The following is a 14,661-nucleotide window of genomic DNA, read 5'->3' on the forward strand; positions in this document are numbered from 1 at the left end:
CGTGAGCCACCACGCCCGGCCGATTCTATCTCTTAATAAAAAAACTGTATTGATAGGCATACAATATATAAAGATGTAATCGGTATGACAAAAACAGCACAAAGTAGGAGGGAGGTAATCGAATTTTTTTTTAAGTTTATGTATGCTATTGAAATTAAGAAGGTATTAATCTGAACTTCACTGTTATAAGTTGTTAATTACAATCCCCAGGGTAATCACTATGAAATTTACTTCAAAAAACACATAGTATAGCAGAAAAAAAAGGGTTTTTTAATGGTACACAGGAAAATACCTAGCTAATACAAAAGAAAGCAATATGGATGCATAGAGGAATACAAAAGATCCAACATATATAGAAAACAAATAGTAAATGACAAATGTAAATTCTACTTTATTAGTAATTATAGTAGATATAAATGGATTAAACACTCCAATCAAAGGGCAGATACTGACAGAATGGATTTTAAAACATTATTCATCTATGTGCTATTTATAGAGACATACTTTAGATTCAAAAACACCAATAAGTTGAAAGTAAAAAGAAGGAAACAAATGTGCCAAGAAAAAAGTAACTAAAAGAAAGCTGGAGTAGCTATACTAAGATCAGATAAAATACATGGTAAGACAAAGATATTTCACTAGAAATGAAAAAGGAAATTTTATAATGATAAAAGGATCAATCTACACAATAATCATAGGCTGTATCCTTTATCCAAAATGCTTGGGACCAGAAGTATTTCAGATTTTGGAATATTTGCACATACATAATGAGATATTCTGGGGATGAGACCCAAGTCTGAACAAGAAATTCATTTATGTTTCATATGCACTTTATACACATAGTCTGAAGGTAATTTTATACAATGCTTTTAATAATTTTATGCATGAAACAAAGTTTGTATACAGGTACATTGAACCATCACAAAACACGTGAGGTCAAGACTAGAATTTGTCCCTTGTGGAGTCATGTTGGCACTCAGAAAGATTTGGATTTTGAGGCGCTTCAGATGTCAGATTTTCTGATTAAGGAAATCAACCTGTATAAACATACATGAACCTAACAACAGAGCCCCAAAATATATGAAACAAAAACCCAACAGAACTGAAGAAGGAAATAGACAAAAAGTCAGTAGTTAGACACTTCAATAACCCATTACGATAGTGGATGGAATAACTAGACAGAAGATCAACTAGAAAATAGTAGATTTGAACAATCCTATAAACAACTAGACCTAACATCTATGAAACATTCCACCTGACAACAGCAGAGAATTTGTTCTTGTTAGGTGCACATAAAACATTCTCAAGGATAGACCATATATTAGGCCATAAAACAAAGTTTAATAAATGTAAAATGATAGAAATTATATAAAGTATATTCTCCAACCACAATGAAATAAAATTAGAAATCACTACCAGAAGAAAATTTGAAAAATTCACAAATGTGGATATTAACACACTCCTGAGTGACCAACGCTCAAAGTGATAGATATTCTAAATACTCTGACTTGATCATTACAGATCCTATGCATGTAACAAAATATCACATGTACTCCATAAATGCGTATAAGTACTATGTATCAATAAAAAACCAAAAGGAAGAAATTACAAGTATATTAGAAAATACTTTGTGATGAATGAAAATGAAAATACAACATACCATACATGTGATGCAGCTGAAGCAGTGCTTAGAAATTTATAGCTGTAAATGTCAATATTAACAAACTAAGAAAGATTTCAAATCAATATCCTAAACCTCCACCTTAAGAAACCAGAAAAATAAGAGCAAACTTAACCCAAACAAGAAAAACAAATAATAAAGACGAGAGCAGAAATAAATGAAATAGAAAATAAAAAATAATAGAGAAAACTCAATAAAAACAAAAGTTGGTTCTTTGTAAAGATCAACAAAACTGGCAAATATTTACCTATACTGACAAGAAAAAATAAAGAGAGAAGACTCAAATTACTAAATCAGGAAAGAGATAACATTACTGCCAATCTTACAGAAATAGAAAGGCTTATAAGCTGGGCACAGTGACTCACACCTGAAATCCCAGCACTTTGGGAGGCCAAGGAGGGAGGATTGGTTGAGTCCAGGAGTTCAAGACCAGCCTGGACAACATGGAGAAATCCCATCTCTACAAAAAAAAAAAAAAATACAAAAATTTGCCAGGCATATAATCAATAGCTTACCAACCAAAAAAAGTCCAGGACCACATGGATTCACAGCCGAATTCTACCAGAGGTACAAGGAGGAACTGGTACTATTCCTTCTGAAACTATTCCAATCAATACAAAAAGAGGGAATCCTCCCTAATTCATTTTATGAGGCCAGCATCATCCTGATACCAAAGCCTGGCAGAGACACAACCAAAAAAGAGAATTTTAGACCAATATCCTTGATGAACAATTGATGCAAAAATCCTCAATAAAATACTGGCAAACCGAATCCAGCAGCACATCAAAAAGCTTATCCACCATGATCAAGTGGGCTTCATCCCTGGGATGCAAGGCTGCTTCAACATATGCAAATCAATAAATGTAATCCAGCATATAAACAGAACCAAAGACAAAAACCACATGATTATCTCAATAGATGCAGAAAAGGCCTTTGACAAAATTCAACAACCCTTCATGCTAAAAACTCTCAATAAATTAGATATTGATGGGATGTATCTCAAAATAATAAGAGCTATCAATGACAAACCCACAGCCAATATCATACTGAATGGGCCAAAACTGGAAGCATTCCCTTTGAAAACGGGCACAGGCCAGGCGCTGTGGCTCACGCTTGTAATCCCAGCACTTTGGGAGGCCGAGGTGGGTGGATCACGAGGTCAGGAGATCGAGACCACGGTGAAACCCCGTCTCTACTAAAAATACAAAACAAAAAATTAGCCAGGCATGGTGGCGGGCGCCTGTAGTCCCAGCTACCCGGAGAGGCTGAGGCAGGGGAATGGCGTGAACCCGGGAGGCGGAGCTTGCAGTGAGCCAAGATAGCGCCACTGCACTCCAGCCTCGGTGACAGAGCGAGACTCCATCTCGAAAAAAAAAGAAAAAGAAAACGGGCACAAGACAGGGATGCCCTCTCTCACCACTCCTATTCAACATAGTGTTGGAAGTTCTGGCCAGGGCAATTAGGCAGGAGAAGGAAATAAAGAGTATTCAATTAGGAAAAGAGGAAGTCAAATTGTCCCTGTTTGCAGATGACATGATTGTATATCTAGAAAACCCCATTGTCTCAGCCCAAAATCTCCTTAAGCTGATAAGCAACTTCAGCAAAGTCTCAGGATACAAAATCAATGTACAAAAATCACAAGCATTCTTATACACCAATCACGGACAAACAGAGAGCCAAATCATGAGTGAACTCCCATTCACAATTGCTTCAAAGAGAATAAAATACCTAGGAATCCAACTTACAAGGGATATGAAGGACCTCTTCAAGGAGAACTACAAACCACTGCTCAATGAAATAAAAGAGGATACAAACAAATGGAAGAACATTCCATGCTCATGGGTTGGAAGAATCAATATCGTGAAAATGGCCATACTGCCCAAGGTAATTTATAGATTCAATGCCATCCCCATCAAGCTACCAATGACTTTCTTCACAGAATTGGAAAAAACTACTTTAAAGTTCATATGGAACCAAAAAAGAGCCCGCATCACCAAGTCAATCCTAAGCCAAAAGAACAAAGCTGGAGGCATCATGCTACCTGACTTCAAACTATACTACAAGGCTACAGTAACCAAAACAGCATGGTACTGGTACCAAAACAGAGACATAGATCAATGGAACAGAACAGAGCCCTCAGAAATAACGCCACATATCTACAACTATCTGATCTTTCACAAACCTGACAAAAACAAGAAATGGGGAAAGGATTCTCTATTTAATAAATGGTGCTGGGAAAACTGGCTAGCCATATGTAGAAAGCTGAAACTGGATCCCTTCCTTACACCTTATACAAAAATTAATTCAAGATGGATTAAAGACTTAAATGTTAGACCTAAAACCATAAAAACCCTAGAAGAAAACCTAGGCATTACCATTCAGGACATAGGCGTGGGCAAGGACTTCATGTCTAAAACACCAAAAGCAATGGCAACAAAAGCCAAAATTGACAAATGGGATCTCATTAAACTAAAGAGCTTCTGCACAGCAAAAGAAACTACCATCAGAGTGAACAGGCAACCTACAAAATGGGAGAAAATTTTCACAACCTACTCATCTGACAAAGGGCTAATATCCAGAATGTACAATGAACTCCAACAAATTTACAAGAAAAAAAACAAACAACCCCATCAAAAAGTGGGCGAAGGACATGAACAGACACTTCTCAGAAGAAGACATTTATGCAGCCAAAAAACACATGAAAAAATGCTCATCATCACTGGCCATCAGAGAAATGCAAATCAAAACCACAATGAGATACCACCTCACACCAGTTAGAATGGCCATCCTTAAAAAGTCAGGAAACAACAGGTGCTGGAGAGGATGTGGAGAAATAGGAACACTTTTACACTGTTGATGGGACTGTAAACTAGTTCAACCATTGTGGAAGTCAGTGTGGCGATTCCTCAGGGATCTAGAACTAGAAATACTATTTGGCCCAACCATCCCATTACTGGGTATATACCCAAAGGACTATAAATCATGCTGCTATAAAGACACATGCACACGTATGTTTATTGCGGCACTATTCACAATAGCAAAGACTTGGAACCAACCCAAATGTCCCACAACAACAGACTGGATTAAGAAAATGTGGCACATATACACCATGGAATACTATTCAGCCATAAAAAATGATGAGTTCATGTCCTTTGTAGGGACATGGATGAAACTGGAAATCATCATTCTCAGTAAACCATTGCAAGGACAAAAAGCCAAACACCGCATGTTCTCACTCATGGGTGGGAATTGAACAATGAGAACACATGGCCACAGGAAGGGGAACATCACACTCCGGGGACTGTTATGGGGTGGGGGGAGGGGGGAGGGATAGCATGAGGAGATATACCTAATGCTAAATGACGAGTTAATGGGTGCAACACACCAACATGGCGCATGTATACATATGTAACAAACCTGCACATTGTGCACATGTACCCTAAAACTTAAAGTATAATAATATAATAAAATAAAAAAATAAAAATAAATAAAAATAAATAAAATAAAATAAAAAAAAAATAAATAAATAAATAAATAAGAATCAAAAAAAAAAAATTTGCCAGGCGTGGTGGCCCACCCATGTAATCCCAGCTACTATGGAGACTGAGGTGGGAGGATTGCTTGAGGCTGGGAAGTCCAAGCTGCATGTTTGCACCACTGCACTCCAGCCTGGGCAATGGAGCAAGACCCTGTCTCAAAAAAAAAAAAAAGGTTTACAATGGAATATTATGAACAACTGTATACCAACAAACTAGAAAACCTAGAGAAAAACTGAGAAATTTCTAGGAAGAAAAAAACTACCAAAACCAATTCAAAAAGAAATAGAAAATCTCAATGAAACTGTAACAAATAAAGCAATTAAATTAATAATCAAATCACTTCCCACAAACCAAAGCCCAGGACTAAATGGCTTAACTGGGGAGTTCTACCCAACGTTTAAAGTAAAATTAATACCAACTTTTCACAAACTCTTCCAAAATAAAGAATAGGAAGGAGCACCTTCTAACTCATTCTTTGAGATCAATATTACCCTGATACTAAAACTAGACAAAGACATCAGACAATAAAGAAAACTATAGATAAATATCCCTTATGAATAAGCATAAAAATCCTCAACAAAATACTAGCAAACCAAATCTAGCAACGTATAAGAAGAATTATACACCATGACCTAGTGAAATGTATCCCAGGAATACAAGATTAGTTCAACATATGAATATTAATCAACATAATACACCATATTAATAAAGGACAAAAAACACATGATCATCTCAAAGGATCCAGAAAAAGCAACTGAGAAAATCCAACTACGTTTTATGATTTAAAAAAAAAAAACTCAAAAAAAATAGAAAGAAGGAAACATCCTCAATCTGGTAAAGGCCATCTACAAACAGATCCACAGCTAACATCATAGTTAATGGTGTAAGACCGCAAATTTTATGCCTAAGATCAGGAAAAAGACAAGGATGTCCCCACTCATAACTTCTGTTCAACATTGTGCTGGAAGGTCTAGCCATGACAATCAGGCAAGAAAAAATAATAAAAGGCATCCATTTTTCCAAAGTAGAAGTAAAATTGCCTGTATTCACAGGAGACAGGATCTTGTACGTACAAAATCCTAAGGAATCCATAAAATAATTGAACAAGTTCATCAAGGTTGCAGGATACAAAATCAACATAGAAAAATCAATTGTGTTTCTATATACTAGAAATGCATGACCAGAAAATGAAATTTAAAAAACAATTCCATTTCAAATAGCAACAAAATAAAATACTTAGACTTTTACACTGAAATTACAAAACATCCTTGAAAAGATTTAAAGAACACCTAAACAAATGGGAAAACGTCCACGTTTATGGATTGCAAGATTTAATTTGCTAAGATGGCAAAATTCTTTGATTGCTCTACAGATTCAAAGCAATCTCAATTTAATCCTAGCGACATTTCTCCAAAGATATACAAGTGGCCAAGAAACACATGAGAAAATGCTCAAGATCATTCGTTATGAGAGAAATGTATACCAAAACCCCAATGAGATACTACTTAGCATCCACTAGGATGGCTATAATCCAAGAGACAGAGAATAACAAATGTCAGCAAGGATGTGGATAAATTGGAAGACTTGTGCATTGTTGGTGGGAATGTAAAATCATGCAGCTGTTTTGGGAAGGAAGTTTGACAGTTCCTCAAAAAACTAAACATAGAGGGACTGAGCAATTGAACTAATTAAACAGTCAAGAGCAGTGAAAACATGTTGAAATAAAAACATGTCCACAAATATTCATAGCAGCATATTCATAATAATCAAAGAAATGAAAACAACCCAGTGCCTACCCACTGATGAATGGATAAATTATAGTATATCCATACAATGGAATATTATTCAGTCATAAAAAGGAGTTGAGTACTGAGTTCTACAACATGAGTGGATTTTGACAACTTTATGATGCATGAAAGAAGGCAAACACAAAAAGTCACATATTGTATAATTCCATTCATATAAAATGTCCAGAATAGGAACATTTGTAGAGACAGAAAGCAGATTAGTGGGTTAGAGGAGGGGGCTGCTATGTCTGACTGGGTGATCAGGGAAGGCCTCTCTACAGAGGTGCCATTGGAATAGAGTCCTGACAGCGTGTGTCATGCAGATTCCCTTGGGAAGCACATTCCAGGCAGAGGGAACAGCCAGTGCAAAGACTCTGAGCTTGTGGGAAGGGATAGGAGGCAGGGCAGGTAGGCAGAACTACGTGCTGTCAGGCCTAGAGTGCAGGATGGGGAATTTAAAGTTTCTCCTAAGGTAGAAGGAAGCTTTGGGGGGCCTTAATGGTACATGGAGGGTTGGGGGGTGGTTGGTATTGAAAAGACTTCCCTGGCTCTCATGTTGAGAATAAACGGGGGGGGTGGGGTAGCAAGTGTAGAATTGAGAAGACCAGATCAGAGAGGAGGGAAGAAACGGACATGGCCCCATTCCCAGTGGGAGCTGGGAAAACAGAGACAAGTGGACACATTTAAGAAAGCTTGTGGAGCTACAGCGGATGGGATTGACTGATGCACTAATGTCCACCTCCCAGCAAGAACTTTTTCCTCTGTTCCTTAGAGGCTTTTATTCTTCCCTCACCCATGTGTAGAGAGAGAGCAAATGAGGGTATTTTTAGGAAGTCTTTAAAATAGGAGTGAGAGCTGAAGAGACGAAAGTTCCACTGTCACCTGGACTGTCAAAACTGAAGCACCGCCTGTCCACAGACACAACTGCACGGGAATGTTCGTGGCAGTTTATACCTAATAGCCCCACACTGGAAACCGCCCAAATGTCCATCAACAGGAGAATGGAGAAATTGCATGTATTTCTACAACAAAATACTATAGACAACAATGAAAAAAACAGTCTACTGCCACCGGCAGCAACACTGGATGCATCTCAAAAACGTTATATTGTGCAAATAAAGCCAGGCAAAATAGGAGTATATGCCTATGATTATCATACGAAGTTCAAGCACAGGCACAACAAATTTAACATTAATGATAGAAAGCTGATAACTTATAGTGATAGAAATCAGTGGTTACCTAGCAGTGGGAAGCAGAGATTGACTGGAAAGGGGCACAAGGGAACTTTCTGGAAATCTAAAAATGTTCTATATCTAGATCTGGGGAGTGGTAAATGGGTATATATACTTTATTTTATTTTTTGGGACAGAGTCTCACTCTCTCCCGCAGGCTGGAGTGCAGTGGCACAATCTCGGCTCACTGCAACCTCCGCCTTCTGGGTTCAAGCAATTCTCCTGCCTCAGCCTCCCGAGTAGCTGGGATTACAAGTGCACACCACCATGCCTGGCTAATTTTGTATTTTTAGTAGAGATTGGGTTTCGCCACGTTGGCCGGCCACTGTGCCCAGCCAATAATGTCTTAATAAAATATGGTACTGACATGGACGGAGCACAGAAAATGCTCCCCAAACATCTGGGAGCCCAGCAGCAACAAGGGGGGTGCTGAACTGTGCTCTCCCCAGGCCTGGCTCTCAGGAGGGCAGCTGACTACTCTTGCATTTCCCCAACACCTGGAGGTAATGCAACAGCTACCGCAGGTCTCATGTCATTTCTCTCAAAGGGTTCTGAACTCTCTTTACAAAAATTCTGTTTCCCTCTTGAATGTCATCGTTGAAAATTCAAATGTCCTACAGATGCCAGGAGTCAGCCCGGAGCCAGGCATGGGCTGGTTGGAAGGGGTGAAAGGAACAACCAGCTCTGGTGAGAAGCCAGGTCAGGCTGTGTCTGCATGGGACAGTCTGGGCTAAAAGCACAGGCTCCAGAGCCACCCTGCCTGGGTTCAAGTCCCAGCTTTGCCCCTCACTAGCTGAATGACCATGGGCATGTCAGTTAACTGTTTGGAATCTCAAATTCTACCTGTGTGAAATGGAAATATAATACCAGCCTCACAGGGCCCTAAACTTATGTATATATCTTTAAAGTGCAAGGACATCCCATCACCTATATCTTAATGGATGGATATCCTGTCCCATCCCTGACATTGGCTCTCCACCTCAATGTCCACCACTGCCCCACAGGTGGCCCTCTCGCTTGACTTTACACTCCACCAACACCTACTGAGGCTGGGTGCGGCAGCTCATGCCTGTAATTCTACTAGCACTTTGGGAGGCCAAGGCCAGAGGATCACTTGAGGCCAGGAGCTCGAGACCAGCCTGGGCAAAATAGTAAGACCCTGTCTTTATAAAAAATTTTAAATTAGCTGGGTGCAGTCATACACACCTGTAGTCCCAGCCACTTGGGCCCCTGAGGCAGGAGGATCACTTGAGCCCAGGAATTGGAGGCTTCAGTGAGCTATGACTGCACCACTGCACTCCAGCCTGGACAACAGAGCGAGACCCTGTCTCTAAAGAAACATAAAATAAAATAAAAAACAAACAAACAAAAACCTACTGAGCACTCTCCCACTGGAGACACACCACATGCTGTGGGGAGATGGCTGGAACCTGGCCTGTTTATGCCTTGGTCTCACCCTTCCTGTCCTCTAACACAGTCTCTTCCTATCCAAGGCCTTCCCCTCTCCCCACCCTCACTCCTGTGGCTAACTCATACACACCCTTCAGATCACCCTGATGTGTCACTTCCTCTAAGAAGCCTCCCCTGATTCTGTCTGCTGTGCTCCTGTCTCCTCTGTATTCCCCACTAGCAGAAAAGCTCCTGGCATGTCCTTTTGCTGCTAAGTCATCTTCAGGACCCAGCACAGGACGTGGAACCTGCAGGCATCCTGCGAGTGTTTGCTGAATGAGAATGGGCGAATGAATGAATGGCCATAATTCTGCCTGAGAAATTAAGGAAGGCTTCACTTCACAGAGAAGGTGACATTTCACTGGATCCTAAAGTATAAGTGAAAGTTAACCAGGGGTAGAGTTGAGGGGCAGTGTGCGTGGTTGAGGTTCATGGCCGAGCCTTGTGTCTTCTGGGGCCCAAAGGGGAGAAGGCCATTGAGGCTAAGATGTTAGGTTAAGATTTTAGGGCTTGATCCTGTAAGCCATGGGTTGCCCTCCGCACTGCCTGGGCGCCAAATCTGTGGACTCTGGTCCAGCCAGCCTGGTCTCCAAGATTCTAATGAACAGCCAAGGTTTGGGGCCCCTGCTGGGGTATCAAGAAGAAAGCCAAAGCCAAGGAGACTTTGAAGCAGAGAAGGAACAGGATCACATCTTCAGACTTACCACTGTGCAGGGAGTGGTGCCAGACAGAGGAACAGGGTCAAGTTGTAAGAGGAGGGTCAGCCTCAGGCCACTGTGCTTAAGATGACAGAAAGGGGAAATGAAGGGCGATTCCAGCTCCCATTGACTGTAGGGCATGAGGGAAGCAGTGTTGAGGCTGAGTGATGAAGGCATTGAGTCGTGGTTTTACTGCTGTGGAAGTAGGCAGAAGATCTAGGAGAAGCAGATGTTCATGATCTGTGCACCAGGCTGCACAGCTCACCCCTCTCAACACACACAAATGCGCAGGCAGCCCTTCCCTCTGAAGCCAGCTGAGCATCGCTGGAGATGCCATCCTCACACCCAACCTAGCTGAGAGTCTGGCTGAGATCGGCAACCTTATAAAAAATTGCCTGCACACACATTGCCAAGACCAGACCCGGCACAACTCCAATTTCCACTGTATCAGTTTCCACGGAACAAGACAAGCAGTGGCTTCTAGAAGAAGCTTCAGGCTCCAACGGTTTTGCCTTTTCTCAGAAGCAGTTGCTACTTTCATAAACACTGGGTGGGGGCAGGGGGGAGATAGCACAGACAGTGGCTAAGCTATGCTCATTACAGGCAAGTACTGATACAGAGAGGAGAAAAAAAAAATCCAGCTTGTACTATATCCAGATATCAGTGTTGTGACTTCTAACAGCATCCACTGTATCTTGTTTCATTACAACTGCCAAAAGGAAAAAAAAAAAAATTGAATTACCATGCTAATGTCTTCTCTTTTGGTGAAATCTGTGATTCTGGTACGTGGATATAAAATACATCATTAGTTGCGTTTAAACTTGTCTCTAATGATGAAAATAACATTGCAGGGCACGAAGGGGAGACATAAGTAAACTCAGGGGGCTGGCAGCACTGGAGAACCTCTCATAAGCCCGTAATGTGACAGTGTACTTTCTTTCTCCCTCCAAGATGACAGTTAATTCTAGACTAGGAAGGCTGTCAAAAATGCTTAGTTCTGCTCCACTTGAGTTAATTACTGGCCCTGGGGCAGGCTGCCCTCTACTCCTCTGCTAATGGGGCTGGGCTCCAGGTAAAAAATCCATTTGTAAGAATGTTTTCCTTGCTCCAGATCTAATTTATTGACTATCAAATATTTATGCCAATGCAATTAAAGTGACAACATTGCTCTCCCTCCTCCCCTGCCCCCAGTCCTAGACGAGCCCTGGATGGCTGACAGAATGCTTTATCCAGTCAACACAGGATGAAAGTTTTACTTGAGCTTCTAAAGCAAGAGCTTTAAAACCTCTTTAACCCACAAAGTCACCTGGGATTCTTTTATCTTCTCCTTTGTAGGCAGCCACGTGACAGACTATGGAGCAATGACTGAGATGCTGAGGCAGGAGGCTCAACTGTGGTTTCAAATCAACCAACACTTGCTGTAGCCCTCTGTGTGCCAGGCACCAGACAAGGCCCTGTGACTGAGCAAGATGGAATAGGCTCAGCCTGTTTCCACAACAATCTTGCAGCCTGACAGCGGAGACAACTTGGGGCATGCACAGAAGAGTGACAAACACTGACCATGCAGATAAGCTGAAAGGTTCTAGGAATACGTCCTTAGAGATCTTAGATTGGGGGCCTCCAAAGCTTGAAGGCCACCCAAGATCCCCTTCTGCCCAACCAGCCCTAACTACAGAAAGTTTCAGATCCAGCCAAGTGTATTTCATTTTTCCCATAATGCTACTCCCCAGCAAGAGGGTCTCGGACTGTCCAGACCTGGAGCTTTGTGGGCCATTCATTCCCTCTTAGACAGCACCCAACCCTGCTCGACCCCCATGAAGCTCTTGCATCACGAGACACATGATTTGGCATCTGCCCCAGAGGAGTGATGGGTAAAAGTGAGCCCATGGACAATCACATGTGTACCTTCCCTGGTACACTCTGGAAATGGGAAAAAGAAATACAGCTGGCTAAAGAGGACTTTTTTTTTTCTTTTCTTCCCTAAAGCAAGGGAGCTCAGCAAAGCTTAAGGCAGGATATTTGAGTTGTGTTATACCGGCTACCTGGCTTGGATTCCTTCAAGGCCTTGCTGGCTACACTCACCTCTCCCTTCTGACAATGGCACAGAGGCATTTCCTTGGGGCTGAACTGGGTTGTGAAGGAGAAAAAGGCATCACAAGTTGGGCCACATGGACAAAGACCAAGTAGAGAGAATGCAGGACATTGCGTTCAAAGAACTAAAAGCAGATGGATTTTTATTGGAGCTTTAATAGGAAAAAGTAAGCCCTGGGAATGTAAACATCAAATGAGGTAATCTAAGCATGTTAGAAAATGTCAAATTGTGGATAAATGTGAATTACTACCCATATCACTGAGGTGTTGGGGAAACCAAGTGATGTGTTATATGCACACTAGCATTACATAGATTATAGTTGTTACAGGATATTTGGGAAGATTAAGCTTCAACCATGGACACTGATTTTAAAATATACCTATCAGTTGATTTCTTTTCATCCTACATTTTTACAGCTGTTCATAAACTGATAATTATGATCAATTTCTTCTCTGTTCTCTTTTCCAAATGAACACACTCTACCCAACTTTAACCTTTACTTTTAGATACTCTTAGTTTCCTGTCAATTTGACTACCATGCTTCAGGTTTGAAGCATTGTGATCATGTTTTATGGACAGACCATTCTTCTGGCTATGAGTATGAGGGCAAGAGAGTTGGTATTTATATCCCTTTTTATGTCTTCAGTTATCACCTGCTATGGGTTGACTGTGTCTCCCAAAAAGCATGTGTTGGAAACAGAATCCTCAATGCAACAGTGTCAGGAGGTGGGGCCTGTTAGAAGGTGGGGCCTCATGGGAGGTGTTTAGTCATGAAGGCTTCACCTCCATGAATGAATTTAAGGGTTTGAGGCTGTGAGTTTGACCATTTGCTCACTCTCTCACCCTCTCTTTGCCCTCCTACCAGAAGATGACATAGCAAGAAGGCCCTCGTCAGATGCCGGCCCCTTGATCTTGGATTTCCAAGCCTCCAGAACCATGAGCCAATAAACTTCTGCTCAATATAAATTACCCAGTCTGTGGAATTGTGTTACAGCAGCAAGAACTAAGACACCACCTTATTCAAAGGCATTATCACACCACATCTAAGCTTCTGTCATAATTTGAGCTGTATACACTGCCTCGAAGCTTTGTCTCAAAATCATCTTCCTTTTAGCTGGTCAAATATCAATATTATGTTTACCATTAAAACTAACTGTAGTGCTCACTTTGGCAGCACATATACTAAAATGAGAACAATACAGAGAAGATTAGCATGGCCCCTACACAATGACGACATGCAAATTCATGAAGCATTCCATATTTTTTAAGAAAAAATTATATATATTAAAAAAGCTAACTGTAAAAGGACCTCTACTATAGCCAATGTGATAAAACAAGAAAAATAATAAGGGGTAAAATGGTTGGAAAGAAGGAAATACATTTATCATTATTAGCAGGCAATATAATTACATATGAGAACACCAAAAAAATCACAGAAAAGCTATTTGAACTAATAAGAGAGGCCAGTAAAATGGTCTAATACAAAGTATATTTGCAGCTGGACTCAATGGTTCATGCCTGTAATCCCAACACTTCGGAAGGCTGAAGTAGGAGGATTGCTTGAACCCAGGAGTTTGAGACCAGCTTGGGCAACATACCGAGACCCCTGTCTCTACAAAAAAGAAAAAAAATCTTTTTTTAAATCAACCAGATATGGTGGCACATGCCTATAGTCCCAGCTAATAGAGAGGCTGAGGTTTAAGGATCACTTGAGCCCAGGAGGTTGAGGCTGCAGTGAGCCATGTTCCCACCACTGTACTCCAGCCTGAGCAACAGAGTGAGATCATCTCAAAAAAACAAAAAAAGTCTATTTGTATGAAGCAATAGTTTTCCTATATATAACAATAGCCAATTAGAAATAAAACAGAAAAATCTGGTTCATGATATACATCTAGCTACCTTACTGACATCTCCGTGAGAACGTATCACAGAAATTTCAGCACAAAAGTGAATTTTGGATCTTCCACTCCAATATTTTCCTCCTCCAGTGCTCCCTAATTCCATGAAGGGCTCTTTCATCTACTTATTTGCACAAGACAGAACCCTAGGATTCTTTCCCTTTCCCCTCTCCCATACTCCCATCCCCAAATCTGTCATCAAAGCCTGACAATATACTCTACATCCATCCACTCATCCCTCCAACCCGACTGCCTCTACGTTAGTTCAAGCCTCCATTATCTCTC

General features: G+C 40.9%; 1 non-coding gene across 1 annotated transcript; it reads left to right on the forward strand.

Moving 5' to 3' along the window:
- The first annotated feature begins 13,636 nt into the window (after positions 1–13,636).
- LOC116461591 (U6 spliceosomal RNA) lies at positions 13,637–13,743 on the forward strand. The gene has a single exon (XR_004246123.1). It is a non-coding gene; the product is annotated as a U6 spliceosomal RNA (small nuclear RNA).
- The last annotated feature ends 918 nt before the right edge of the window (positions 13,744–14,661 follow it).

The sequence above is a fragment of the Hylobates moloch genome, unplaced genomic scaffold (genome assembly GCF_009828535.3).
Source record: "Hylobates moloch isolate HMO894 unplaced genomic scaffold, HMol_V3 SCAFFOLD_21, whole genome shotgun sequence".
Classification (NCBI taxonomy): domain Eukaryota; kingdom Metazoa; phylum Chordata; class Mammalia; order Primates; family Hylobatidae; genus Hylobates; species Hylobates moloch.